Raw genomic sequence first — 26438 nt, forward strand, 5'->3', positions numbered from 1 at the left:
CAGGAGAGTGCTCTTGTTCAGGGCTCCAGCCAGCATGGAACTGGACCTTTGTCAGTGGAGCATCTAGGGAATTGTAGACCCCAGACTGAATGGTCTTATGGGGAGGCCCTTTACATGGCCATGTGCATTACTTCAGCTCTGAAGCACACAGCTAACATTTCTATTCTCCGCCTGCCCCACCCAACATGATGTGCTTCTACATTTCTGATACATTAGAGGGGGGGAAATACCCGTTTGCCAACCCTGATAAAAAGAAGAAGAAAAACTCTGAGCATGTGCAATGTTGTATTTTAAACTCGCTTACATCACAGCACTATCGTGACAACAGGAATAAAATGGAGTTTGCTTCTCCTGTCCTGATGCTAAACATAAAGGGGGGGAAGGGAAGACATGATAGAGGTCTACAAAATTATGCATGATGTGGAGAATGTGGATAGGGAGGCATTTTTCTCCCTCTCTCATAATACTAGAACCCGGGGTCATCCTATGAAGCTGATTGGTGGGAGATTCAGGAGAGATAAAAGAAAGTACTTCTTCACACAGTGCATAGTTAAACTATGGAATTCGCTACCACAGGGTGTAGTGATGGCCACCAATTTGGATGGCTTTAAAATGGAGTTAGACAAATTCCTGGAGGAAAAGGCTATCAATGGCTACTAGTCTTGTACCAGAGGCAGTGAGCCTATGTATACCAGTTGCTGGGGAACATAGGTGGGAGTGTGCTGTTGCACTCATGTTCTGCTTGTGGTTTCCTGGTCGACAGCTGGTTGGCCACTGTGTGAACAGAATGCTGGACTAGATGGACCCTTCATCTGATCCAGCATGGCTCTTCTTATGTTCTTACATTTATATGGCAATAAGCAATGTTTGGTTATAGAAAAGGACAATCTATTTTTAAAGTAAAAATAATAAAATAAGCATCTGTACATGTTATGGATATGCCTTGGCCGCTCCTGACAGTACAATTCTTTAAAAATAAGAATAAATTATACTTCAGCACCCAGAGTCAGTCCTGGTGGGCACAGGTATACCGTTGCTGGGCCAGATGCTGATGCCAAGCTGGTTTGCCATGGCCCCAATTACTTGCTACTCTCTGGCTGGTCATTTGCACACACACACACACACGACACACCGTGCTTTGGGGCTCTGTACTTTGCCCACAAGGTCCACCCCATCCTGCCCCACTGACCCTTGTAGTGCTGTTTGGGCCTCTTAGGGGCAGGGTGGGTTGCAGGAGTAGAAAGGGATCAAGTACACCTTTTTTCTCTCTCCCCACCTCCCGCCTTCTCTGTTGTGCTTAGGAATGTCAGAGAATTCCGCCACGGACTCCAGTGAGGCCGGATTCTAAATCCATGGAGGAATGGCCTCCCCCACCCCCACCCCCCCGTGGAATCCCCCCAGGACAGATCTTACCTGGTGGCGGATGCGGCAGCTGTGGATGTGGCGGCGGCAGCCCTGGCTGGTCTCCTGGCCGGCTGCTGCCGGGCTGCTGCGGCCGCAAATGGCAGCCGTCGTAGCGGCCGTCATTTGCATGCTTGCAGTCAGCCGTGATAGGCTATGTAAGTATTTACGTAGCCTATCATGGCAAAGAGCAGGGATGCAAATGGCGGCCGCTATGCCATTTTCACCCCTAATGCTCCTCTCTTTACTATACTTACTATAAGCTGTCAGAGCCTGGCTCAGGCCGTTGTGTTCTCTTCTGCTGCCTTCCATTTTTCTTTTTTTTTCTTTTCTTCAAGTGACCCACAAACGTTCCATGTCCCAAATGGCTCTCAATCACAGACATCATTGCTAGACACATACAGCCTGCCTGACTTCTGGTTTCAGTATGCCTTTCTCCCTTCTCTAGAAGGGTGAGAAATTTGTTTGGCTTATGTGTCAATGAGAACGTACCATATCCACATTTACTGAAACTAAAAACAAACCAGAACACAGTTTGCTGTTGAAATTCATAAGTTTGCGATGATGTTTGCAAAAAAGAAAAAAAATGCATACAAAAATGCACACAGAAGTTATATTTAGAAACATACAGCACGAACAGAACAAGGGTGCTTCCACATAAGGTTTTTATTGTGCAATTCCCCCACTTTGTTCACATAATTTTATGGTGTGCGGGGGGGCGCTGTGTCCAGATTTCATCGTCCTCCATTTGTAACCCTCTCGTGTTTTCTTACCAGCTCTTCCAGCTTTTTTCTTACCACAGAAGATTTGTTAAGGAGGGAAAGATGGAACAGCTGCACAATGTCTATTGATTGATAGCGCTAGGAGCCCTCCATCTGAAAGCATCCCCAGTCAGAAAGATCAACTGCTCATATTCATCCTGGGCCTTCACGTGTATAATATTTGCTGAGAAGTTCACAGTGCCATACTTTATGCCTATGAAGATAATATGGACATCAGTGATGGGATCTGCCTAGCTGTGCAGAAATGTATATGTCTTTCAAAGTCCATGTTTGATGAATCAAGCTTGATAGTTGTTTTACCATTAAAAATGCAAATTTGCCCATGAGCAGCATTCCCATTGACCTTAGTTTGTCTTACATGTACTATCTGGGCTGAACTGCAAACGTCAATTGCATACAACTCCCACCTGCAATATGCAGTTGGTATCAGGAAGTGAAATATTTTGGTCTTATCTCTTCCTCAGCTCCTTCACAATATCTACAGGGGCAGGAGAGAGAGAGAGAGAGAGAGAGAGAGAGATTAATTAGCCTGGCTCTGGCATTACCCCCATGAAAGAGAACAAAGCCAAAGGCTACTTCTCTTAAACAGCCAATTTCTGCTATACAAAATCATTTCTTGAGAGGAAGACCCAAACTTGAACTGGTAACTAGTTCCTTCCTCGGTTATTTTTGTCAAGGAGGGCCTTACACAATGCTCATTTGTTGGCCACTCCAGAACATATGAGTCTTTCTGAGATAAAACATACAGACAGCCAAGATGTTCTCACGGAAGATTAACATTCCGTTCTTTATCAATAATAACAAATTAGTCATTGCTTTTTCACACTCTTGCACTTTGGAATCAGAACATAACTTATTAACTGTTCTCGTACTCCATGATACAAAAGCAAGTGTTTTAGATAATTGCTAAAATGTGAGCCCCACTTAAGATCAAATACATTTCAGTGCCCCGGTGCCTAAAGGGAATTTCAAAAATAAAAAATGGGAGCGTTTCTCATGAAAATCTAAGAATTGCACTTGAACTGAACAGCTGAATGTTTCTTTACTTATTACCAATAAGTGCCATATTTGTTGTTTATTTTACTTCTTTTATGGCTGCAGGTAAAAATTCTCTAAGAATAAAAATACTTAGAGAATAATAAAAAGAAAGCAAATACATAAAAAAAAATGCATGGTCAAGGTTCATGTTCAAGTCTTGCCTTAACTAGTTCTCATTTCAGAAATCACCTTATCCAAAAGTGTGCCCCGTTTGAGGAATGGGGTATCAAAGCGTGGTCAATTGCCTGCATTGTCAGAGTGGGCCAGTGATAAAGGAGTGGCATGTGCGTGTGTCTCCATGTGTGCCAGACTATCCCTTCACTTAACTAGCTCTTTTAGGAATAAGCCCTCAATAAACCTGCAGAGTTGAGTGGCTGTGTTTTGAGACTCTCCGAGGAACAACTCTTGCAACCATTTCTGTTACTAGGGTTGTCAACCAACCAAAACACACACACACACACACACACACTGACTTAGCCAGTTTTTTTGCTTTAAGAAACAGTTGCCACTTCCATACAAGCCAGGGGCAAGGCTGGTCCTTTATCTCTCCCAAGCCTTTTTTTTTTTTTTTTAATGTAGCTTGACACCTTATGTGAATGATCAGCTTTCATGCTGGGCTTTGTCCTTGGACATCACCCATCATAAATCTACCCCAGTAGCAGGTCCTCTTCCATGTCCTGCAAAGGTATTGCATTGTTTTGGTTTTTATTTTAAGACTTAGCAGCGTGTGTGTGATATCAATGGCTTCCACATCCAATGTAGTTTTAGTACCTTGGGTGTTGTCCCCAATAGTGTCTTGATGTGTTGTGTCATAGATGCTAGGCATTAATGCTGTATTCTGTCCTAAGAAATCATTTGAAGAATTATTGCAAGTGTTGGAATTAAGTAGTATTGTCTTTGCTCATAAAATCACTCCTTGGAAATCTGAAGGAATTGGTCTGAACAGGCAAAAAAGGAGCAAGGTGAGGATGAGTTACTAGTGCATAATCCTGTACTTCAGATCTGCTGGCTGAGAGGCTATAAGATTTGGTAGAAGTCCCGCTATGCCGTCTGCGTTTGAGATATGCCCCTGCTACAAAAGATACACCGACAGAACTTAGGCCTGTAGCTAGGCGTAGGCAGGGCGGTGGTGGTTGCCACTAAATTTTCTCTGCCCCCCTAAGTATTTTTGCAAACAAATAATTAAAAAACAGTTTACAATGTTGTCTTTAAAAGGCCTGCAAACCAGATGAACTGCCCCCAACTTTTTTTTGGCATCCCCCCATCCCCCGAACTTTTAGTCTGGCTACACCCCTGGCAAAACTGCCTAGATACATTGGTGGAATGCTCCCATGTTGTTTCCAGTCCAGGTGTGTGTGCATTCGGATGCTTGAGAACTGGTCTTTCCCCCTTTTCTGTCTGTCTGTCTGTCTGTCTGTCTCTCTCTCTCTCTCTCTCTCTCTCTCTCTCTCCGGAACTCATGGAGGGGGGTGGAATCTGTGGGAGAATCAGCAAGGCTCAACGTCGTTCCACCTCGAACCCGCCCCTGCTGTTCAAACAGGAAGAGTATGCATTTGGGTGTGTGTGGTTTTTTTTAAATTGCCCACCCAAATGCATACTTTCCCCCAGTTGACTAAAGTGTGAAAATGCACATTTTTCCAAAGTGCACATTTTTCTAAAGTACTTGTTTTGTGAATGAGTATCACAAGCTGGGGAATGTGTGAGCTTTGCCTACAAAATACGCTCACGTCCAGGGGTGGCAAGTGGGACAAGTTCTGGTCTTAAACTAACGGAAATGAAATTTTGGCACATCCCTACTCCTGTGTGGTTTCTAGGCCGGGGGGGGCAGCGGGGGCTGCATTCCCTTGATGAGACTTCAGATGCTTGAGAGCTGTATGCTCCTTGCCTGCTTCCGCCAGCCCTCTCTCTCTTGTCCTGGACCTTCCCTGCCAATATTGGGGGGGGGGGGTTGTAACATGTTTTCCCTTTGTGGTATTTGAACCAATGACCCTGGGAGCATGTGCACATTCTTCTGTGGGCCTCTGCAACTGTATTGACCAGCCCCTAAACAATGACTACTGAGAAATTGGGAGGGGGGGACTCCCCTGTGTGGATTTTGACCCTCAGTCCTGGGAGCATGTTTATGCCTGCTTGCCCAGAGTTTCCTTGCTTTTTGCTGCTCCCAGGTTTTGTCTTTCTTCCCTTGGAACAGTGGGGGAGGTAAATGTTTCCCCCTGTCTGGATTAGAACCAGCTAATTCCAAAGTGTGTTTGTGCCTGCTTTAGCAGACAGCACCACAGGCCTCCCTTGGCTATGCCTCTGCCTACTGCCTTGTCGTTAGCTGTGTTTCCTCCGTGTTGCGGGTGTGGTGACGTGATGACAGACACAGCCTTGGACTGGTCTGCATGGACTGGCTCCCTCCACGGGTGGGTGGCATGTGAGCATCATCATTGGCTCTGTACCTGAATGGGATGTGTGGCAGTGTTTCTAGTGATGTTAGGGGCATGTCAGCCATTTTTCTGCCATTTGGGGATATTCCGAGCACTGCGTTTCACTAGCCCATGATTGCGGGGGGGGGGGGGCATGCTAGGTTGTCAGTGTTTCCACGGATACTGTGTGTGAGTGTGAGTGTGTGTGTATGCGAGGTGTGGCATTTTCCCATTGTTTGGGGGTTTTCCAAGCAGTGTGTCTTCCCCCTACCAAACTGGGTGAGTATAGATACAACTAGGGCTGTGCACCACTTTGGTCCAAATACTGAAGCAGATCAGGGTGATTCGGACCAAGGGGTCCTGTTCTGGAGCAGGTCAGGAGCGGGCCAAAGCGGCCTGAAGTGGGTCAGTATCGATCCAAAGCATTTCAGGCCACTTTGGCCCAATCCAAACAGCTGCCCACCCAGCTGTACGAGCCCCCTGCTCCTTACCTGGACCCGTGGAGGTTGCCCACAGCCATCATCGTCTTGGAGAGAGTCTTCTTCTCCCAGTAATTAAATGTTGCGTAGATTGCAGTAAAATGGCCATCTACGCAGCATTACAGGCCTTTATGACCACAATTTAATTACTGAAAGAAGATGCATCATTTAAAAAAAAAAATGGCTACTCCCTCCAAGATGGCGCCAGCTGCAGGCACTCCCCACAGGTCCAGGTAAGGAGCAGCAGGGCTGGGGCTGGGGGGCTTGCATGGCTAGGGGGGGTGCAGCTGGGCAGGGGTGTGTGTGTTTCAGCTGCCTCGTTTCTAATCTGGAGGCTGAAGTGGGTCAGCCCAGCCCCAGATCGGGCTGAGGCAGGCCAGGGCCGATTTGGAAGCTCTGAATTGGCCTCCGAAGTGGGTCGCAGGGGGATCCCTGCACAGCCCTAGATACAAACAGCTTTCACAGTGGCGTACTGTGGCATTTCTCCCCCCACCCCCTGACATTAGTGCTCTGCACATCTACATTACATTTCTACTTTGGAAATCAATACCAGTGGAATACCAGTGCGAGATCCAACATTATATGAGAAGACTTCTACTTGCACAACAGAACTTTCCTTCTCCTCCTCCTCCTCCTCTTCCCTGCAGCCCCCCACCCCCGTTGCCACAAAATTTGTTCTGAACGGTCCACCAACCCTCTAGAGAAGATTTTATATAGGGAGGGACTGCAGGAAGGAGAGAGAATCTCCCCCCTCCACATTCTGTTCTGAGGTTCTGTTCTGTTATACTATCTCAAAGGAATTGTTAATTACTATGATTTGGACTTACTAATGAATTTATTTACAGACACTAATGTGCAGCATCTTATTGGAAAAAAGCAATGAGTCAGTCCACTATACCCTACTGATTACAAAAAAAAAACACACACAAAACTGAACTATACGGTACCATTCATGGCAAAATTACCTTATTCAAGACGATGGTGTATTTCCAAACACATTTATTGAATGATAGAGATTGGATATGGTTTATTATGGGTTGGATGCAAATTAGCCAACAGTTGAACTTAAGTCCCATTGAAATAACAGGGACAAGTTAGCCATGGCATATCTCATGTTGATTTCACGGGAACTATGTTCAGCTAACTAAATCTGGATTCAACCCTATGTATTTGGATAATACATTCCAAGATTGTGTGTATGTGCATTCCTTTATATGATTACTATGCATTTTAATATTGAAATTAATTTAAACATTAATGTTGCAAATAAAACATTTTACTAGCAATGTTGTAACAAACCTGATTTTATGAATAAAAAACTTCAGTGGAAGTAAAGCATTGTTTTGATACTGGATGTATATATAGAATGCTGTGGCGTGTTGTAAGATGTATATATAGTCTGTTGTACATCATCTACCACCATAATTCTCTTTGATAGAGATGTTCAGCCTGCACCATTTTACAGAATCTGAAAGTGCATGTATAAGATCGTCATGGAAAACCTTTTTGGTGCCTCTTCTGTAGTCAAAACAAAGAAAGAAACAAAACAAAAGAAACAAACAAACAAAGACAACAAACTGATGGGCAGGAAAGAGGATTCAAGCAGTTGTGCTATGTAAATTGTAGAGCAGAATGAGTCAAATGAAATGGGGTTGAAGGCACAAAGCAATACAGAGATTATAGCAGCAATTAAATTTTACTGAGATTTGGGGTCATTTTTTCTGTCTGCTCTCAGAACGGTGCGGGTGCGTGATGGCAAGTGGACCAAGTATCTAGGATGACATGTATCCATAATCATATACCGTAAGTATGTCTGTCAGTTTCTCTCAAATGGTGCCGAAACTGCTCAGTTGATCTGCTCCCACAGGGTGGTATTTGAAAGACTATAGAGTCGAAGACAATACTTACGTAAGGTATGTGTGTTTTTTAAAATATCGTATTAACTTACAAAAATGCTACAGTCTCTCAAATCCCCATTGGTTAATTAACAATGAGTTAATTAACTGTTTTGATATTGATGCTTTATTATGTACTTATTATGAAAGTGTTCTGACTTCTTTAATGTATATAGGAATGCATTGCTTTTTTCATAATGCTTTGTTGTGAACCACTTTGAGCATACTGTATGGAAAAGCCGTATACAAATAAAGTGATTGATTCATCCTTTAGTACTCAGCCACCTGGCCCAAAGCAGACAGATCCCTCTCTGATGAATGGGACCAGCATTGAGGGTAGGCATGGTTGGGCACCTGCTGAGGGCCCACACCCCAGCAAGGGACCACTGACAAGCAGCCACTGGAGTTGCCCCTCCTTGTCACTGTTGCAACTGCTTGTTCACCTGGCTCTGGCCCAGTCAACAGTGGAGATAAGAAGGAGGAGGAGGAGGAGATGCCGCTGGATCATATGACCTGCTGGAAATAGTTGCTTCTGAGCATATGCAGAGTACATTTCCTTCCCAGCCTTAGCCAGCCTGGCCTTCAAACATCTGAGATGAAAGTTCAGGACTCTGAAGCCCCAAGACCATCTTTGACTGGTACCTCCTTCAGTTTTGTGTACACACAAAGCCCAGAATGAATGTTAACTGTGATTCAATAGGTAGACCTCTATCTTCCCAAAGCAACCCCCTTCGACTCCCTCAGAGAATAGAAAGGGCAGAGAAACGTTCCCCCAACATTTCAAGTTGAACACACCCCAAGGCTAGTGTCTGGGGGGGGGGAAGCCTTAAAGGCCGCCCCATTCCTCCATGCTGTTTGTGTGGGCAGTGCTTAATTGGGTCCAGCTGGCGAAGAAGAGAACAGATTAGGCACACAGACATAGCAGGGATAATAAATTGGCCACAACTTCATTGAATTTCAGTTGAATAGGCTTGGTGACACAGAGCATGTCATCGGCCAGCCCGCCTGCTGTCCGATTCCCCCCTCCTGGCCCATATGCCAGGAGTGCTGGTGGTGGATGGCAGGGCCAGGGGCAGACCCCAACGTGGACCACTAATGTAAACCCTTTTCCACTACCCTGGACGTGGTTTGTCTTGGTGCCACGTCCCCAAGATACTGTACCATAGGGGAGCAGGGAGCACCATCCCACTCCCCCTCACCAATGGATCCAGCCGAGCGCCTATCACACCTACCTAGCTGTGACAAATGTTATAAAACAAAGCATCCACAAATAGTGTATTGATAGTCCAGATCAACTTATTCACAATGGAATTAATCCTGCAATGGGAAAGGCAAAAAGCCCTGCACTGTCTTTGCCAATTGGTATGCAAAACAAGTAAAATTCCTTCCCAGCCCCATCAACTGGCGACTACATCTGCCACAGCAGGACATCTTACTACCCGGAACGGGTGGGTGGGGAAGTCAGTGGCTGGAATCCTGTAGCCGTGTGGGAGGCCTGCTTTGAGGGGGCTCAGGGTGAACTGGAGCGAGAACAAAGGAGAGGGATCTCACTCCGGTGGGTTCTCCCCTTTGGCCCCACCCCCATGAAGTCCATCAGAGTGCTGATTGGCTCAGCAGTCCCCTCCCTGGGAAGCCCTGATGTTGGGCCCATGGAGCTGCTCCTCACCAGCCTTTCCTCCCTTCGCTGACAGCCTGCGTGCCCCCACAAGTCATGGCTCCCCTGTAAGAGGGAAACTCGGCTTCTAGCCATTAAGGCAGTCTCTCTCAGCATAAGCAGCACAATCAAACATGAGCATTTGTGCAGCCTTCACTGCTGAGGGATACTTTGCAGGTTTCTCCTCGCAGAAACAACAAATTATTGCAAGACCCTCACTTGTATGTTCCTAATTACAAGGACTAGGAGAGAATACTAAAATAGAGGAGGAAGGATTTTTATAATTCACTGTAGAATATCAGTCATGCAAGAACACCCTCCCCCTTATATACATACATACAGACAAACACACACACACACACACACACACAGTCTTGTGTGTGCCCAACTTTACCAGGCAAGTATGTACTTCAGTCAGTTATAGTGATTCTTTCCCCTGCCCCCCACCCCAATGAGAAGCAAAAGGAGGCAGATTTTTTTTTTTTTTGGCAGTCGTTTTTATTTTCCCTAAGTGAAAATAAAATGAAAGCATTCAGAGAGAGAATGAAATGGTGACAACCCTGATGCAGAATGCATTTAACCTCCACAAGAAGAAAAGGAGAATCCCAACCAAAAATCACTTTCCCTCGCTCTCTCCCAACTGCCCACTTTAACCGACATAAAACTCCCTCCTCCCCTGTATTCTCCCCTATCTCCCTGGTAACCAGCCTCACTCATTCCATTTCTTACCTCCTCCCTCCTGGACAACAGGGGATTGAACTGATGTACTCCTGGACATACTTTATGAGCTCCATTGCCTCAAGTTGGTGGGGAAAATCCACGTTTTAAATAAAAACTACAACTATGTTACAGTACTGCTAGGACGAATCACATACTAGACCTTCACCTTGACCAGAGAAAACAAACCATTTCGTGCTGTACAAACAGAAAAACTGGCCCATAAAGTTTAACCCCAGCAAAGTCTGTAAGAAAGAAAACAAATAATATCTGTCAAACTGCCGGAGCTCACTTGTCAAAATTTAAACTCCTATAAAACAGCCATTTCTTACCCTTTCTACCTCAAAATCAGCACGGAACATCCTCAAACCAACCTCTCCTACACATCAATGTTTTAGTTCGATCTGTTGAGCCCTTTTTTTTAGTATAAGCCCTAGAACCTACTGCCCTCCTGATTTCTGGCTATAACGGCAGAATGCGATCCATCTGACTCATCTTTAACACAGGGTCACTAATACATTCATATCTGTATTAAGGAAAATTGAAAACAGTTACATAATAACAAATATGTAATAAAATGGCAATATCAAGACTGTTAATTAATTGTCTGTCTTTGTCCCTTATTCTACACAGAGTCCCTGAAGAAGTGGCTGTTTTCTGATGTGGTATACACAATTGTAGACTTTACTTGGGAGTGTATACAAATCCAGTAGAGTATGGCTCTTTTGAAATAGAAGTTAATAATGTCCTTTGCCAACTTAAAAATTTTCAGCTTCATTCTTGGCAGAAGCCACATTGAAGACATTTTTGCAGAGGTTGTGGATGTTGAAGGCTTCCCTGAGAAGAAATACAATGGGAATTTTCACATAGGAACTGGGCCAGATGGCATATCATGGACCTTCACTTTCACATAATTCCACTTCCACTGCCTGAGTGGGTGAAGGAGCCAGAAGACCATCAGTATGAAAAAGAAAATGGCAGCACAGTATTCAGTGCTTGGGGAGGAATTCACAGCGGGTGAGGTGAGTGCCCACATTATGACTTCTAGTTCTGTGGACCCATATTACTGCACCACTGTGACATTCCAGATGGCCTACAATTCTCATCAGCCCTAACCACCATAGGCAATAATGAGGGATGACGGGAGTTTTAGGCCCAAACATCTGGCTGGCTCACAAGTTGCCCACTCCTGCTCTAAGGGCAGAACTATACATTACCTTAGCAAATATGTGATGCCATTGCCAAACCCACGTTTGCTGAGGTAATGTGAACAGAGGGATGGGGGCACTTGTATGAGAGAATGGGCAGGTGGGAGGAGGTGCTTAACTCTCCTCCAAGCCAATTCTTTTGTGCTGTGTCCATTTCCAATCCTCCCTCATTGGCCTTTCCTCCCCAGCTGGTGAAAGAATAAGCTGGGGGGGGGGGTGTCAAAAGGGAAGAATCAATGGGCTCAAATGCCTCCTCAACCCCTTTGTTTGTATTACAAAAGAAACATGGGATTTGGGAACTCCATGTCTGCGCCACGATGTCAAGTAGTTCAGTTCCAAGCTAGTGGCTCTCAAACTTAGCCATGTAAAGTGTGTCTAAGGGTCAGTTCTGACACACATGTATGTATGCCACTTTATTTTTCAACATCACCCTAGCAGAACAGACTGCTAGTGCAACAGGAACTAGCAGTTCCTGAAACAATTGGAAATGAGCAGCAACACTTGTTTCTGGAACAGGGTAGGTCAGCAGAGTTCCCAGAGGGGAGCTCTGCTGACCTGCCCTATTCTGGAAATGAGTGTTTATGTTAGTTTCCATGTTTATTTCAGGAGCCATTAGTTCCTGTTGTGCCGGCAGTCCCTTCTGCTAGTGCAACAGAACTAGCAGAAGCATAGCGGCAGTATAGCATACTGCCCACACTGTTATGTTCAGCCCACTTCTCGGAGTGGTGACAGATTCCAGGGGCACAGCAATTACCCGGGTTTGGTTTCCTTTGGAAGGAGGTCACTGGTGGCTTATTGGTGTTTTATAATATTTGAGTACATTTACAGATATGCAGGTTAAGCAGAGAAGGAGGCACAAGACTCCAGCAGACAGCCAAATCCACAGCCCCGCATCAGATCTCCAGAGAGAAGCAATTCTCAAAAAGGCACTTGTTCTCCCCCACCCCAACCCCCAACGTGTCTGCCCTGAGAACTGCTTCCATTGTTTTCCATTCACAGCTACCTTGCCCCCTCCCTCTGACTGGAGGGGGAGAATAAAGAAAGATGCATCATTTTCTCCAACCATCTCCAAGCCTTCCTGGGCTACATTTACCTGTAGTTACTTAACAAAAAAATGTGTCTGGCAACTTTGCCACTGGCTGTTAAGGGACTTTCCAGTATGGCCGGCCCCATTAACCCACTCCTGTCCAAGCCCCCGGGCCCCAGCCTTACACGAATAGATTACTCACACTGAATAAGTGAACTATCTCCATTAGAAAGAGTTGTGTGACAATATGAAAATTCTGTCTGGTGTGTTTGACATGATAGCTAATTCATGCATATAAGTTAGCACCATTATGTAAGGACCAAATTGCATGTTAGAATACACTGACTGGCTGCTGTGGATCCTTTTATCCATTACATTTTTATCCCATTGTTTCTCCAAAATGCTCACGGTGGAATATGAAGCCCCCTACCCCATTTCATCTTCTGTGAGATAGGTTAGAATTAAAGATTGGGTGGGGGGAGTGGAGGGATTTGAAAGCAGGTTTTCCCCATTCTAGTCTGGCATTATAACCACAATACCATACACTGGAGATGTATCATATATGCCTCCATATCCCATTTCCCCTGTTCTCTGACACCTTGTCCCAATCTTTAAAAAATTAGAAATAAACAATAGAGATTGACAGTACAACCAATTGTTCATGTTTCATGCACAAAAAAGAAGTCCCTATATTCCAGACTATGTAACTTTTACTTCAAAGTCCACGGAGCATAGTTTCTGTGTCAATGATAAGGCACAATATCAAAGGTAAAGGACAGAATTTCAGTCTTATCTTTGAAGTTCTATGTTTTTCCTTATTAGTTTAATACAGTTTTTGTGGTTTAACGGATAAAAAGCAACTGGTAGGGAGTTGTACCACTTTGTATGTGTTTAAAAAAACCAGTAAATCAATTGGTTGCTCTGGGCATTGCTGATATTATGACAATAACAACTGAATTGTGGGGATAATTTTACTCCTAGATTATCATGACAAGAAAATATATATTTGTGGCTTGTTGATCTCAGTGTATTGTCTTCATAAAAGACTTCACCGTCATATTCCATTACATAGTATAAGTGACACTTTTAAAAATGTTTGCATGGTGAAATACTTTACATTTTCACACATTCTTCTCAGAATTAAATAAAATGTCCAAATATACTTGTTGGGGAAATATGCATTGCAATGCTATGCATGTTTACTTGTAAGTAAACCCTTGTGTTCAATGGGGCCTAATCCTTAGAAAGTGTATTTAGCTTTGCAGCCTCAGTCTCTACAACTTTTGAGTTTGTTTGCTTTAAGAACATAAGAAGAACCATGCTGGATCAGATCAAGGTCCATCTAGTCCAGCATTCTGTTCACACTGTGGCCAACCAGCTGCCCACAGGAAACCCACAAGCGGAACATGAGTGCAACAGCAGCCTCCCACCCATGTTCCTCAGCAACTGGTGTACAGAGGTATACTGCCTCTGATACTGGAGGTAGCATATAGCCATCAGGACTAGTAGCCACCAATAGCCTTGTCCACCATGAATTTGTCCATTTGTTTTTAACTTGTGGGTAGGAAAGGGACTTCAAGGCTCAAAGAGACAGCAGCGCACTGGAGGCAGGGATTCTCTAACTCTAGTGAGGTGCAGGATATAGAAGGAGGAGCTAGCTGCAGGAGCCATGTTGTGAGGTCTACATTGAGGGGAAATCCTCAGGGCGAATCTGTGTTTTCTCAGACAGCATTGCCTGACGGTACCCCTACTTAGTGGTGTTCCCCAGTACTCAGTCTGAACCTCTACCCCATTCTCTCTATGCGGAGATGGTGCAGGACTGGATCTTCCCATATCTGTGGCGATACTGTAAACTCCACTTGGTCAGAATAGAAGGACTATACAAAATACTGTAAGTCTGTAACTGAGTGCATTGAGTGGCATCTTGCTTCCCCAGCCATCCTCCAGCTTACAAGAAACCAGTGGAATAGGTACAAAACTGAACAGTATTGGTTAAAACATTGCCTTTTCAAATTCTGTTAAACATTAGCATCAAATTGCTTGGATTGTCAACCTTTGGAAATATATATATATATAATATACACATACATACACACATATATGGTTTTATCTTTAATGTGTAATTGCCAAAAAGGTTGTGTTACTTGCCTCAAACATTCCCTATAAGGCAAGCTATGCAATGAAATAAATATCTTGAAAATGATCAGTATACAAATGATACAGCAGTCTTATTAATCTGATGTCCACTCAGTCATTCTGTATTTATGAAATAGCCCCCATCCTTCCACTACTGCTACTCCAGTCTGGCAACCATGATAAATAGAAGCATTTTCATCAATCTTTCCTCATATTTCATAGCAATGTCTTTCCCCTTAAACATTTGCTGCCCACATACATGTGTTTCCTGTCTACAGGTTGTATCTGTGCCAAATGTGCACTCTGTTGATTTACATTCAAATACATTTTTTTCTATTTTAAAATTGCTGGAACAAATGAGAAACCATTATTTTATCACTTCTGAGTTTATGAAGTGATGTGGTACCATCGGTACAGTTTATTTAAGCATGCTAGATGTCACTAATATATCAGTCCCAAAGTAACAAAATACGAATGCTCTCATTTTCTCCTTCTCCATATATTATATTATATGCTGCCTTTCTGTCAATGCACTCAGGCTATGGTCCTTTACTCACTTACCTGGGTGGTGACTCAGTGGGTCTTACTTCAGAGTAGACATGTATAGATTGCACTGTGAAACTCCTCCTCCTCAAATTCCCCAGTTGCCAGCCCAACAGGGATGGACAAATCTGTCAATTTTGGTTTTTCTTGGTTTCTCATTTTTTCAGTATGAAGTTCAGTGTTACTGAATGCGCTCTCTTAACATGTGTACAAATGTCGCTACGTTCCAAAACATGCATTTGTTAAGGGATATTTCAGCCTTGACAACAGTATGTCTTGACAGGGATAACCCAAAGATAGACACAGAGAGAGAGATTTCTTGAAAATGGGATGTTTTATTACGCACACAAGAATTTAAAATATACAATAATTACTTTGGGGAAATTTAAGAGACAGAGAGCTCTTCACAAAATACTAAAATGTTTGTTATTAATAGACCATACCTTATAAATATGAACCTGCAGAGTAAACTGTTGTGCCCAGGGGCCTGGACCCTTGGAAGTAAGAATCTGGTTCCACACAAAACTTAGGAGATGAGTAGTGTTAAAAGAAATTACACAGTAGTTTACCTTAATGCTCCTTCCTTGCAGACAGCCACAGACTGGCCCTTGCTTTACCAGTCTAGTATAAATGCTGAGGTGGATTATCTGTGACTAATCCAGGTTATTCAGAAATCCTGGCCTGGCTCAAGGAATGGGCCTATCACAAGCACCACATAACCCACTGAATACAATTTAGAAATGGATAATGTGAAGATCCACGTACCGGGCTTGAATAGTGGGGAGCAGCAGTGTAGTGGTGGCGGGTCGTGCCGGGGCTTTGCCCTGGCACTTTTTTTGAAGCCGACCCGGGCCCGGTTGCAGTTTGCTAGGGAAGGAGGAGGGAACACAGGGAGTGCAGGCGGCTGCCGCTTGGCTGCCTCTTGTCTACTATGCAGAGCCAGCCAGACAAAGGGAGCGGAGGAGAGAGGATGAGGGAGCTCTGCAGCCTCCCCCCACCCCCAGCTCTTGGCTTCTCTGCCAGTCTCTGCTCCGTGCCTGTGCGCCCAGCGCTCCCCTCATCTGCTGCAACACCGGCCGCCCGTTCAGGGCTGCTGTTGCTGCTGGCCACAGCAGCAGCGGGGGTGGGGTGGGGAGGCGCCGCCACCATTATCATAGAATAGTAGGGTTGGAAGGGGCATACAAGACCATCGAGCCCAACCCCCTGCTCAATGCAGGCATCCACGTAAGAAGTCAAAGCATCCAAGCCCAAGGCAAGGTTATACCCTGCCCATCCATTCCCTGGTGTAAGTCATCCACCAGGGTGACCCAAGCCAGGCATTCCAAAAAGGGTCAAAAACTCAAAATCAACACATGAGGCCAAGGAGTGCTCCAGCCCCACCCTTCTCCCCTGCTATGGGGCAGGACAGGTGGCTGACTTGTGCCAGTTTTTGGGATTTATCACACAACCCTATGCATGTTTACTCAGAAGTCAGTCCCACTATGTTCAATTGCCAATTGGGCTTTCTCCCAGGTAAGTGTGTGTAGGACTGCAGCCTTAGCTGCCTTCCAAAGATCTCTGTAAATGTAATTCGAAATAAACACACCTTCAATTGCACTGTTAATTCTTGAACATTAATTTCTACAGTAAGCAGAATTGCCAAATGCAACTTGCTCTGTCAGCTACACTTTTGGTACAAGGTTGGCATGTATCTGGGCAAACAAGCCCTGGTGGAGGGAAGGGAAACAGAAAAAAAATTGGTTGGGGTGAGAGGAGAAAGAAGGTGTGTGTGTATATATGTGTGCTTCAATCCAGCTGGGTGGGTGGATGTTTCTGTTGCAGGATGGGAGAGATATAATGAAGGAGCTTAGGGAAGGCTAATGGGTAATGTTGGGGCACTAGGGGAGTGTGCAAGGGGGCTGTTTAAATGAGAAGGGATCTGTCCAGGAGGGCTGAGTTGAGAGGGTGAAGCTTCCATAGAGTATCATACTTTGAAAACCCAAAATGTTTGTGTTTGAGTGAGTGGGTGAGTGAAAAAGATTAACACCCCTGCATTTTTTTCTCAGATGTCCAGTTGAAATACCACTGCCTTACTCTCAGCTGCACTGTTTTTGGATCCCAGTTGAAGGCTGTATATCTTACAAGGTTGTTCAATCTTAGAAAGGGGCATGGCTGTGACTGTCACGAAGGGATCCTGCACTTCTGAATTTGCCACTACGCTACTGGTGGGGAGATTAATTTAGAAATCCTCTAAGTGGCTAAACCAAGGGTTACGGTGCACAGGGATTAGGCCATGGACGTATGTAGATTGTCAGGGTGGGCTGAGCTTGTGGTTCTGAGGGGAGTTGCGGCAGTTTTATTGGAGTCCTAATGCTACTGGGAGAGGGAAAGGGGGGGATCTGTGGGGGAGCTTGCAAGAACAGGGGGGAGAAAGAGAGATCATGTGGGGAGAGCAGACTGTGCATCAAGACTGGTCTTGGCATGCAGTCCCTGTCATGAAGGGAGAGGCCAGGATGGGGGTAACCTACAGTTATTTCACACATTCACTCCAATTTCCAGTGCCCTGTGCGCTATAGCTTCTAACTCTTTATTATCTAGAAACAGCTAGAAAAATGTCTTGCATGCCAAGGAAAACCCTTGAGAGTTTTGCTTGATCACAAACAGCTTTGATAATAAATGGACAGGAGGGGTTCCCAAACCAGGGGCAGGGGGGAGGGAGAAAAATTCTTCCAGGGAACGGCTGCACAAGGTGGCTGGGTTCCCAACCAAATACTGTTAAACGGTAGACTGTATTGTAACGTACTTATACAAAAACACACAATAGAAAGGAGGGTACAGACAGAGCAGAAAGCTACACTTCGTAGACAGAAAACCTCCAGAAGACAGAACAGGGCTTTGAAAGATACCTTTCCTTGGATCTTGCTAGACCCTCCTCCCTGAAGCTCCAGAGATCGTTCCTGTAGCTGAAGAGTGGGGTGTACTGAAACTCCTGAGGTCTCAGCAAATAAAAATTGGTCAATATAAAAATAAACGGCAGTGGGTCTCTGACCTAAGTGCCCACTGCCCAGACTCTGGGAAATCTGGACAAAAAGGGAGCGAAACAGGGTGGAAGAAGAACAGCATTCCTTGGCTTAGTAATTTCAGCTGGGAAATCTGGGGCCAATGGAAGCAAGCAGACTAACTGGGGCAACAGGCCCTTGGCAAACCACTGAACTCCAGAGTTTGCCATGCACTGAGGAATGTGGGACTGGAGGAATTGCACCAGCAGAGGGGAGTTCAGGAAACCAAGTGATTTCAATGGAGATGGACTAGTGAGTGGGCACTGGAACCAATGGTGGGTAATGCAGCGAGGTGGAACTGATAGGAAACATTGGAACCAAGTGAGTTTAGCTAAAGGTGCCTGACTTGGATGGCCAGGCCTTTAGTAATTTCAGCAGCAGAGTGGGACCGGTTGGAGGTTACCAGAATCCAGTGATTTCAGCAGCGTGGAACCTTGCCTCTAGATGGCAAGGAACCAAGTGGGTTTATGCAGCCAGGTGGGACCTTGTCCTTGGGTGGCAAAGAACACTGAGGGCTTGAAGCCTCAGGTTTTTATAGATTAAAAACGAAGGCTTCAAAGGGATCATAGGTGTCAAGTCCAAACTAACAATAATACAAAGAGTGAGAGGAAGATTCTCTTGTAGTCAATAGCGTTACAGTCTGTTCCGTTCTGGGTTCAGGCCTAGTTTCAGGATGGAATCGGCCTTGGTCACCCTGATGAATGACTTCCTTTGGGACAGGGGGAGTGCACCCCTCTTGCCTCTTCTCAGTCTTTCAGTGGCTTTTGATACTGGGGAACAGTATCCTCACGGATCATCTCTGTGAGCTGGAGGCACCGTTTTACAGTGGTTCTACGCTTATTTGCAGGGTTGGTTCCAGAGAATAACATTGGGTGACTGTGTCTCGGCCCACCTGGCAGCTGAACTGTGGAGTGCTATTTTGTCCCCAATGACAAAATATAATATCTATATGAAGCCACTGGGAGCGGTCATTAGGGGATTTGAAGCAAGGTGTCACCAGTAGGCTGATGACACTCAGCTCTATTTCTCTGTGGATCTGAATCAGGAGAGGCCATGCATGTTCTGAAATGATGCAGTGGTGGACTCAGTGAGGGCTAACAGACTGAAGCTGAATCCTGATAAAACAGAGACCCTATGGGTGGGCAATGCCCACGTCTGGGTATTGAGTTGTGTACCTGTTCTAGTCTCTCCCTTCCTGTCTCCTCCCCTCCCTGTCCACCAGCACTCCCCGTTGTCTTCCTCTCCAACTACTCTTATGAGGTCGCAGTGGTGACCTTGTCTGTAGTGGCTGTAGAGGGCGGGGCGAGATCTATGATCTGATTTCCTCCTCCGCACTTGTAGCTCTGACTATGGGCACGGAGGAGGAAATCTGCAGCATCCTATGGGACCTCGGATGCTGTCTAGGGGCCATAGGATTCTGTCTTAGAGATTTTAGGATATTAAGCAATATTAAAGTAGTATAAATAAATAAGCCAATGGGGTGAGAAGAGGTCCAGATGTCTGCCTCATAGAACTCCTAAGCTATACAGCCATTTTTATCTGTCTATAATTGCTAGCGAAAGGGGCTTAGAGGAACATCAACCTTTCCAACTAGTATGGATAATTTTCACCCCATGACAATCAGAATAATAACTTTTGCCAACAATCTGGCAGATAGAGCCACCTGGACCTTCACCACACTCCTTTGTTCCAGCCTTATATTCCTGTCCTGACTTTGGCTTTGCAGTAGAACCACTGCCTGATTTGACAGTCTGCTTTTGGAAGCTATGCCATTTATTGTGTGTTCGCTAATGATGTGACACACAGCAAAATGGCAATTAGGTGTTGAACAGATATGGGCAATCTCTCTGGAAAAATTGGAATAGTCTCCCATGCTCATCCACCATCTGCTACATGATTGGTGAAAACAAGCAATATTGTATTGGTATCAACACTGAGTGATTCTATGGCCAGCTTTAGCCATCTGATGTACCCATAGTAGAGGGCGTAAGAATGGCATAAAGTGCACTGTGACTTCTAGAGAGAGTTCTATTAGAACATACTTTATAGTTCCTTCAATGGATGATCTGTAGATGCTTATAAAAGTGTTTCTTATGCCACAGATATTATCTAAACAGTAGACTTTTGTCTCCACAACTGTCAAACATATACAGACACTAATTATCTATGGGATAATGTAGTTCAAGTTTTATTGTTCCTTTTTTGCAGCAAAAGCCTTACTCATATTTTAGAAAAAGTGGGATCTGTGTTGTCATAGTTTTACAAGGCTGAAAAATAAACACAGATGTCACATTCAGATAATGCTTGTAATTATTTTACTATATACTTGCACTGATTCAGCAAATAAAGTTTCAGATATCCAGCTATCATTGTGGAAGATGCTCAGGAACAGCTACGTTCAGAAATGTTGCACTTCATTAGAGCTGCTGAGCATGTTTTATGCTGATAAATTGACACAGTGAATCTTTAATGAGAAATCACAACTTTTTGGAAGAAAATAGAACATTATAGTTTTGGAACTCCTGATGTCCAAGATAGGCAGACAGACAGATTTGGTGAGACTCCTGATTTTTATTTTTATTTTTGGTAGAGTATCAAGTATGGATACCTGAATAGATTTTTTTTAACCAAAAAGCTAGCAGTATGACATGGTGGACCTAGTAGCATCTACAAATGCATTAAACATTTAGTTAGTGCCATCCCCAAGAAAACTCTTAAAATGAAAGCTGGAAAATGTTCTTTGCCATCCAAAAAATGTACTTGGATTCTAATAACAAAGCCCCAGGTCTAAATCTTGCTCTTTCTTCCACCATATTTAGAAGCTCTTACCCTTCCCATCTGTCCAAGAAGCCCAAACTCTTGCTTGTGCTTTTATGTCCTCTCTTAATTACAGATGCTTGTTCTTTGACTTTTACGGCAGTGATATCACCTTCTCCAGTCTATACAAAAAGGAGATTGTAATTTTTTCCTCCTTGGATGGTCACTGTGATGGTGATTAGTGCCCACTCACCATTTCTGTTGATTCACACTTTCCTTTCACAATGGGGTTAAAATGTTCATTCTGTGTCTTAAAACTTTATTATATTCTGCCTGTATATTTCACGGAACCCTTTATTAACATCTACATATGTCCATCCATGAGACCTATACACCAGTAGGTTTTCTGAATGCCCCTGTTTGAAATTATGACTTAAGATGCAATCCTATGCATTTTATCTGTCTAAACATGCTTAGGATTGTACTTTTATTCTCATAAACTAATATCTGGCTATGGTGATATCTGGCTAACAGCTCCCAAGTACCCCACCTTTTTAACTGTGCTGCTCTTAGCATTCTTCAGAACTAAGCTAAGCTGCTTCACAGTGCTGTTGGATGCTCTTGACAAGTCTAAGCATGTATCTCTCATTCTGAACTTGGCAATATGCTAGCACTCTTCACTGCAGTGTCACACATTTTAGATTTTTCAGGATAGACCTTTTTAAATAGGACAGTTGCACTGACACTTTTTAGGTAGCAACTGTGCAATGCAACACATTGTTGTCCTGTTGCATCATATTGTTAGGGAAGCCCAAATGCATTTTATGTAGTTGACATGATACTTAAATGTCATGATAAACAAATCTTCCCTTTTATTCGGGAGACATTTCATGATCCCAACACACAGTATTCCTTATTAAACTCTGCAATCCAGAAGAAGCAAATCAACAAAAGAATGTGCTTAATTTTATAGTGCCTCTCTGTTTAAACTCTATTATCCTTTAAACCTGAGTCAGCAACACAATGCTTGCGGGTGTCCCCAGACACCTCCCTTTGTGCGTGCTCAGACTCCTTGTCCCTCTCAAATTTTTAATTTTTAAAAAATGTGTAAATATTTGGTTTTTTGGTGACTTTGGGTGGTGGCTGGGTATGCTGGAAAGGGAAGCACAGGCCTCCAGCTGCCCAACCCTCTTCCTATCTTTTCTCCAGAATGCCTCTGGGCCTCACGTGTGTGTGTGTGTGTATGTATGTTTTGCCTGGCTATTTTATTTTAGGGGTGGGCGGTGCCTGGGTTTTTCTGTGTTTTGCGAGTGTCTACGTAGCCTGGGTTTGTGTGTGTGTGTAGAGCGGGGGAGATGTTGCCTGTTCTGTGTGTGTTGGGGGTGGTATTGCCAGGCCGGGGTGGGGGGTGGGGGTTGTTGGTGTTTGGGTGGTGTTTAAATTTTTGTGAGGTGTATGTTTTGTGTCTGTATTTTTTCTGTTTTCTTGGAGATGTTGCCAGGGGGGTTTTGAGGGTGGGGGAGAGGCAGATGTCTGAGTTTTGTATGTGCGTGTGCTTGTTTGTCCTGGTATGTTTTTCTGGCTTGCACTTTTGGGGTGTTTTTTCTGGGTTGTTTTTTGTAGTGCCTGTGTGAGAGGGGGTACGTTTTAGAGTGTCTGTATATCTTGTCTGTGTTGGTTTTGGGTGTGGGGGGGTGAAGGGGTGTTACCTGGGTCTTTTTTTGTGTTGGGGGAATGTACTGAGCATTCCCAGTTTTCCTTCTAGGAATTGGTATTTTGTTGTGTTATGTGGAGTTAAATATATGGTTTGAGATTTGGGGTTCAGACACAGATCTGCCTTGTACTCAGTTTCTTGGGCAAGTTAGCTTGTGTTTTATGACTAGCCAGGACCTATGGAAGCCATTTTGTGGTGGTGCACTCAATAATTGACAAATCTTCTTTGCTCTGGCAAGTGAATGAGGTGATAACAAGGCTTTCAAGTTTTAGTATTGTGACAGATTAGCATAGATGAAGTCAGAGAATGAGGAAAATAGTCAAGCAAATCTTGGATGTGATTTTCCTTTTCTTTGGGGTTCCTACTGCACGCTAGCATTTTAAAATGGTAACGCTTCTTTGCATAAGTGCATTTATAATTAAAAGGTAAAAGGTTGAGTTTCAGCAGGCTGAAGATTTCAAGTTGAACTCATGTAGTCAGAAGTAAGCACCACTGAATTCAATGGAGGTTACTCTCAGGTAACTATGCAAAGGGTTGTAGTCATACTGCTGCTCTTGGGTGGGGGCAGGGCAGGGGTGAGTTGTGTGTGCATACACATATGCAAGCGCCTGCACTTCAAAATTTATTATACCACTGTACATTTGAATGGTTTCCAAATTCCTCTTATTTTGGAACGCTACAATTCCATACATTACAAGGCACTCTTCTATTTTTATAAGTTTCTAGAGCTACAGGGCATTCAAAAATTAGGATTTCTCCAATTTGGCATTGTGCGGCTTTATGCAGTCATCGAGCCATTAAAGTCCACAAAACACTATCCATTTTATTCACAGAAGGGCTCTGGTGTTTCTCACAGCTCTCTGACAGATAGAAACTTAGAAGAGCTTTCTAGACATCACAATGAAGGGGCAGGAAACGTTGCTAAGCCAGCCTAGAACATCGAAGTGCATGCCTCTTACTGCCAAATAAACTTGGTTAAGGTGCGGGGCTGTGTGTGTGCCCACATGCAAGTATCAGGGGGCCGTTGAAGGCACAGGAGCCCTGTCAGAAAAACTGTTGGCAACCCGTACGGAAGGCTTAAGAAACAAATATATGCGGATTGAGCTTCAATATGGCATAATACGAGGAAACCAAGACGCTCGAATAAACAAGGCCCACTCCGTATGGGAGCCCAGCAGCACCGTCTGAGAGAGGAAAAAGCGCGGCTGATGCGGCGTCTTTCCGTCCGAGGCACATGATCCCACCCCTCCATATTCCCCCCCCGGCCTCGCTCCCGCAGCTCGCGGGCAATGAGCGATTCTTCTCCCTCAGCCTTGCGTGAGCCGAGGGAATGAAACGCGCCAGCCGGGGTGGCGGCTGGGGCAGGAGAGGCAGGCAGGACCCGCCGAGCCCGAGGGGAAGCCGATGGCGGCCGCTGCTGCGGTAGCAGCCACAGGACCCCCTGCACCACCAGCGGCGGCGGCGTCGTGACAGCCCAGTCGGGCGGGTAGGCGGCGCTTGGGTCCCCGAGGCCCCGAGCGGGTTGGCAGGGTGAGGGCGAGGAGGCGGAGCGACAGGCGAGCTGGGAGGGAAGCCAGCCTCGCTGGGCTCGGCCTGCCTGGCTGGGGCTGGGGCCGAGGCGAAGGGAGCTCGCTGCACGGCTGCGCGGCGGCGCTGCAGAGGGAGCAGGGAGGCTCGCTCTGCGGACCCGGCTGCTCCAGGGACGCGCGGCCGAGGCCCAGGCGGGGGTGACAGCCGCAGGTGAGAGGCTGCGCCGTGCCCGCTTTTCCGCGGCGGCCTAGCGAGCGGGAGAAGGGAAGTCAAGCGGCGCCTGTCGGGCCAGGGCGCTGCTCGGCCGTGCGACATCCTGTTCGGCCGAGCGAGGCCTCCGGGAGCGGGGGAAGGGGGCGCGCGCAGCGGAGGGCTCCGCTCTTGCGGGGCTCCTGCCTCCTTCCCTCCCTGACGGGCTTGAGGCTGCAGCGCCTGCAAGACCGGCGCGGTGAGGGCAGCCGCTTCTCCCCCCCCCCTTCCCTCTTCCCTCCACCACTTCTAGCTTACCGGAGGGAGGAAGTTCAGCAGCGCTGTCCCCCCGTGCAAGCGCCGCGACCCGGTTCATCAGGTGACCCATGCGGCCCCGAGCCCTGTGCAGGGGCACTCGCCCCGAGTTCTCTAGACAGGGTGTTTAGGACCGCAGCCGTCATAATGGTTGCGTTTGTGGCAATCCGTAACCCCAGACACGCGGGGCTTCCGGAGGTGCCGCCTTCCTCCTAAGGATTGGAAAGATTGCAGAGAAGGAGAGGGTGCAGGAATGATCAGATCAGGCACTTTATTTTGTTTCTCCCCCCCCCCTTCTTTCTGAAGGGCCATAGCAGCGCGCTGAGTGAAATCTGCAGTGAATGGCAACACGGGTAGGCGAATTCTTAATGGAAGAAATCCGTTTGCTGGCTTTACATTCCAAAATAAAACTACATTCCCCTCCTATCCCCCACCCCCACCCCCACCCAGAGCTTTTTATGAACTTCGCACAGTGTCTGGGCTGGGGTGGTGAGGAAGTCTGTTGCTAACTTTTTGGATTTTGTCCCCTTTTTTTTAACGAGCAAAACAAAGTGTGAATGGCACTTCTTGGTCTAGACAGTATGCAATGGCATGTGTATGGCAAGGTGCTAGACTAGTGGATGCTAAATAAACCTTGCTGAGTATTGGCACTAATAGATAAGTGAGTAAACTACTGAACCTAATTTGGAAAATTGCTTCACACCATTTTCCTGATAAGAATTTTAATTATGTATTTGATAGCTTTTTTCCTGCTAAATTCCTATAGTTTATGTGCTTCATGTGCTTGATTTGCACAATACTGTCAAACTTCCTTTGACTCTACAGACATTTCTGAAAATCTTACTTTAATTTTTGTCTTTAAAGGAAAATGTAATCAGGCATTTACTCCCCTGTCTTAAATACCCAGAGAGACATACTGATTTCAGTAAGATGTCATGTACAATTGAGGGGCGAAGTGTTAAATTCTTGGCACTGATTTTTTTTATGAAGCGTATGTAGCCTAAGCTAAATTTCAGTGAAGGAGTGTTGTGAACTGTTAAGGGAACGTCTTGTGCTATGGAGAGCACTGCTTTGTGCTTGTTTTGGTGCTAATTGATAACATTTTGGAAGAATAGGTCTTATTAAGCTCTTCTCAAGTGCATTGTGACTTTCCTGGAAATGGAAGGTGTCTGGTTCTGAAAGAACAAATGTGTGGTTGAAAGATTTCAGTTCATGAGCAGGAGAAGAAAGTCTTGTGCTCTTCTGTTGCCAAATCCTTGATTCCAAGTATTGGAGTAGTTGTATGTACAGATTGTTCTGACAACTGTGAGGCACAGGATTGGGATACAGTTTCTGGTCCAGAAATCTTTGGAAAGCAAGCAGCTTCCCTTGCATTGATTTTGGCCATTAGGTGACCCTCTGACTGCATGTCAGTGGTGCATTCTGAGAGGGCTGTTTGTAAATAGAACATTCATAACTCAATACAAACCAAGTTCACAAAAATAAAATTTAGAAGTGTGGGTGTTTATAGCCTTATCTAGAACTAATTGTCTGTTAGTCTAGATAGATATGGACTAATGTTTTATGGTATTTCTGATTGCTTCTGACACAAACTACCTTGGTCAGTC

At 45.2% G+C, this 26438-nt stretch overlaps 1 protein-coding gene and 1 long non-coding RNA gene across 3 annotated transcripts in view; one reads left to right on the forward strand and one right to left on the reverse strand.

The window, feature by feature from the left end:
* Positions 1 to 1938: 1938 nt before the first annotated feature.
* On the reverse strand, positions 1939 to 25067 carry LOC146352152 (uncharacterized). The gene is made up of 3 exons (XR_014787609.1): positions 24835 to 25067; positions 2591 to 2661; positions 1939 to 2376 (listed from the first exon to the last, which is right to left on the reverse strand). It is a non-coding gene; the product is annotated as an uncharacterized LOC146352152 (long non-coding RNA).
* Positions 24352 to 26438, forward strand: part of PIK3R1 (phosphoinositide-3-kinase regulatory subunit 1) — an 80144-nt gene continuing 78057 nt past the window's right edge. For both annotated transcript variants that reach the window (XM_084833344.1, XM_084833345.1), the window contains exon 1: positions 24352 to 24537. The gene's annotated coding sequence lies outside the window, so the exon portion shown is untranslated. The remainder of the gene's footprint in view (positions 24538 to 26438) is intronic.

This window comes from Heloderma suspectum, chromosome 2 (assembly GCF_057233095.1).
Source record: "Heloderma suspectum isolate Gila_16-S chromosome 2, 16-S_ref, whole genome shotgun sequence".
Taxonomy (NCBI): Eukaryota; Metazoa; Chordata; class Lepidosauria; order Squamata; family Helodermatidae; genus Heloderma; species Heloderma suspectum.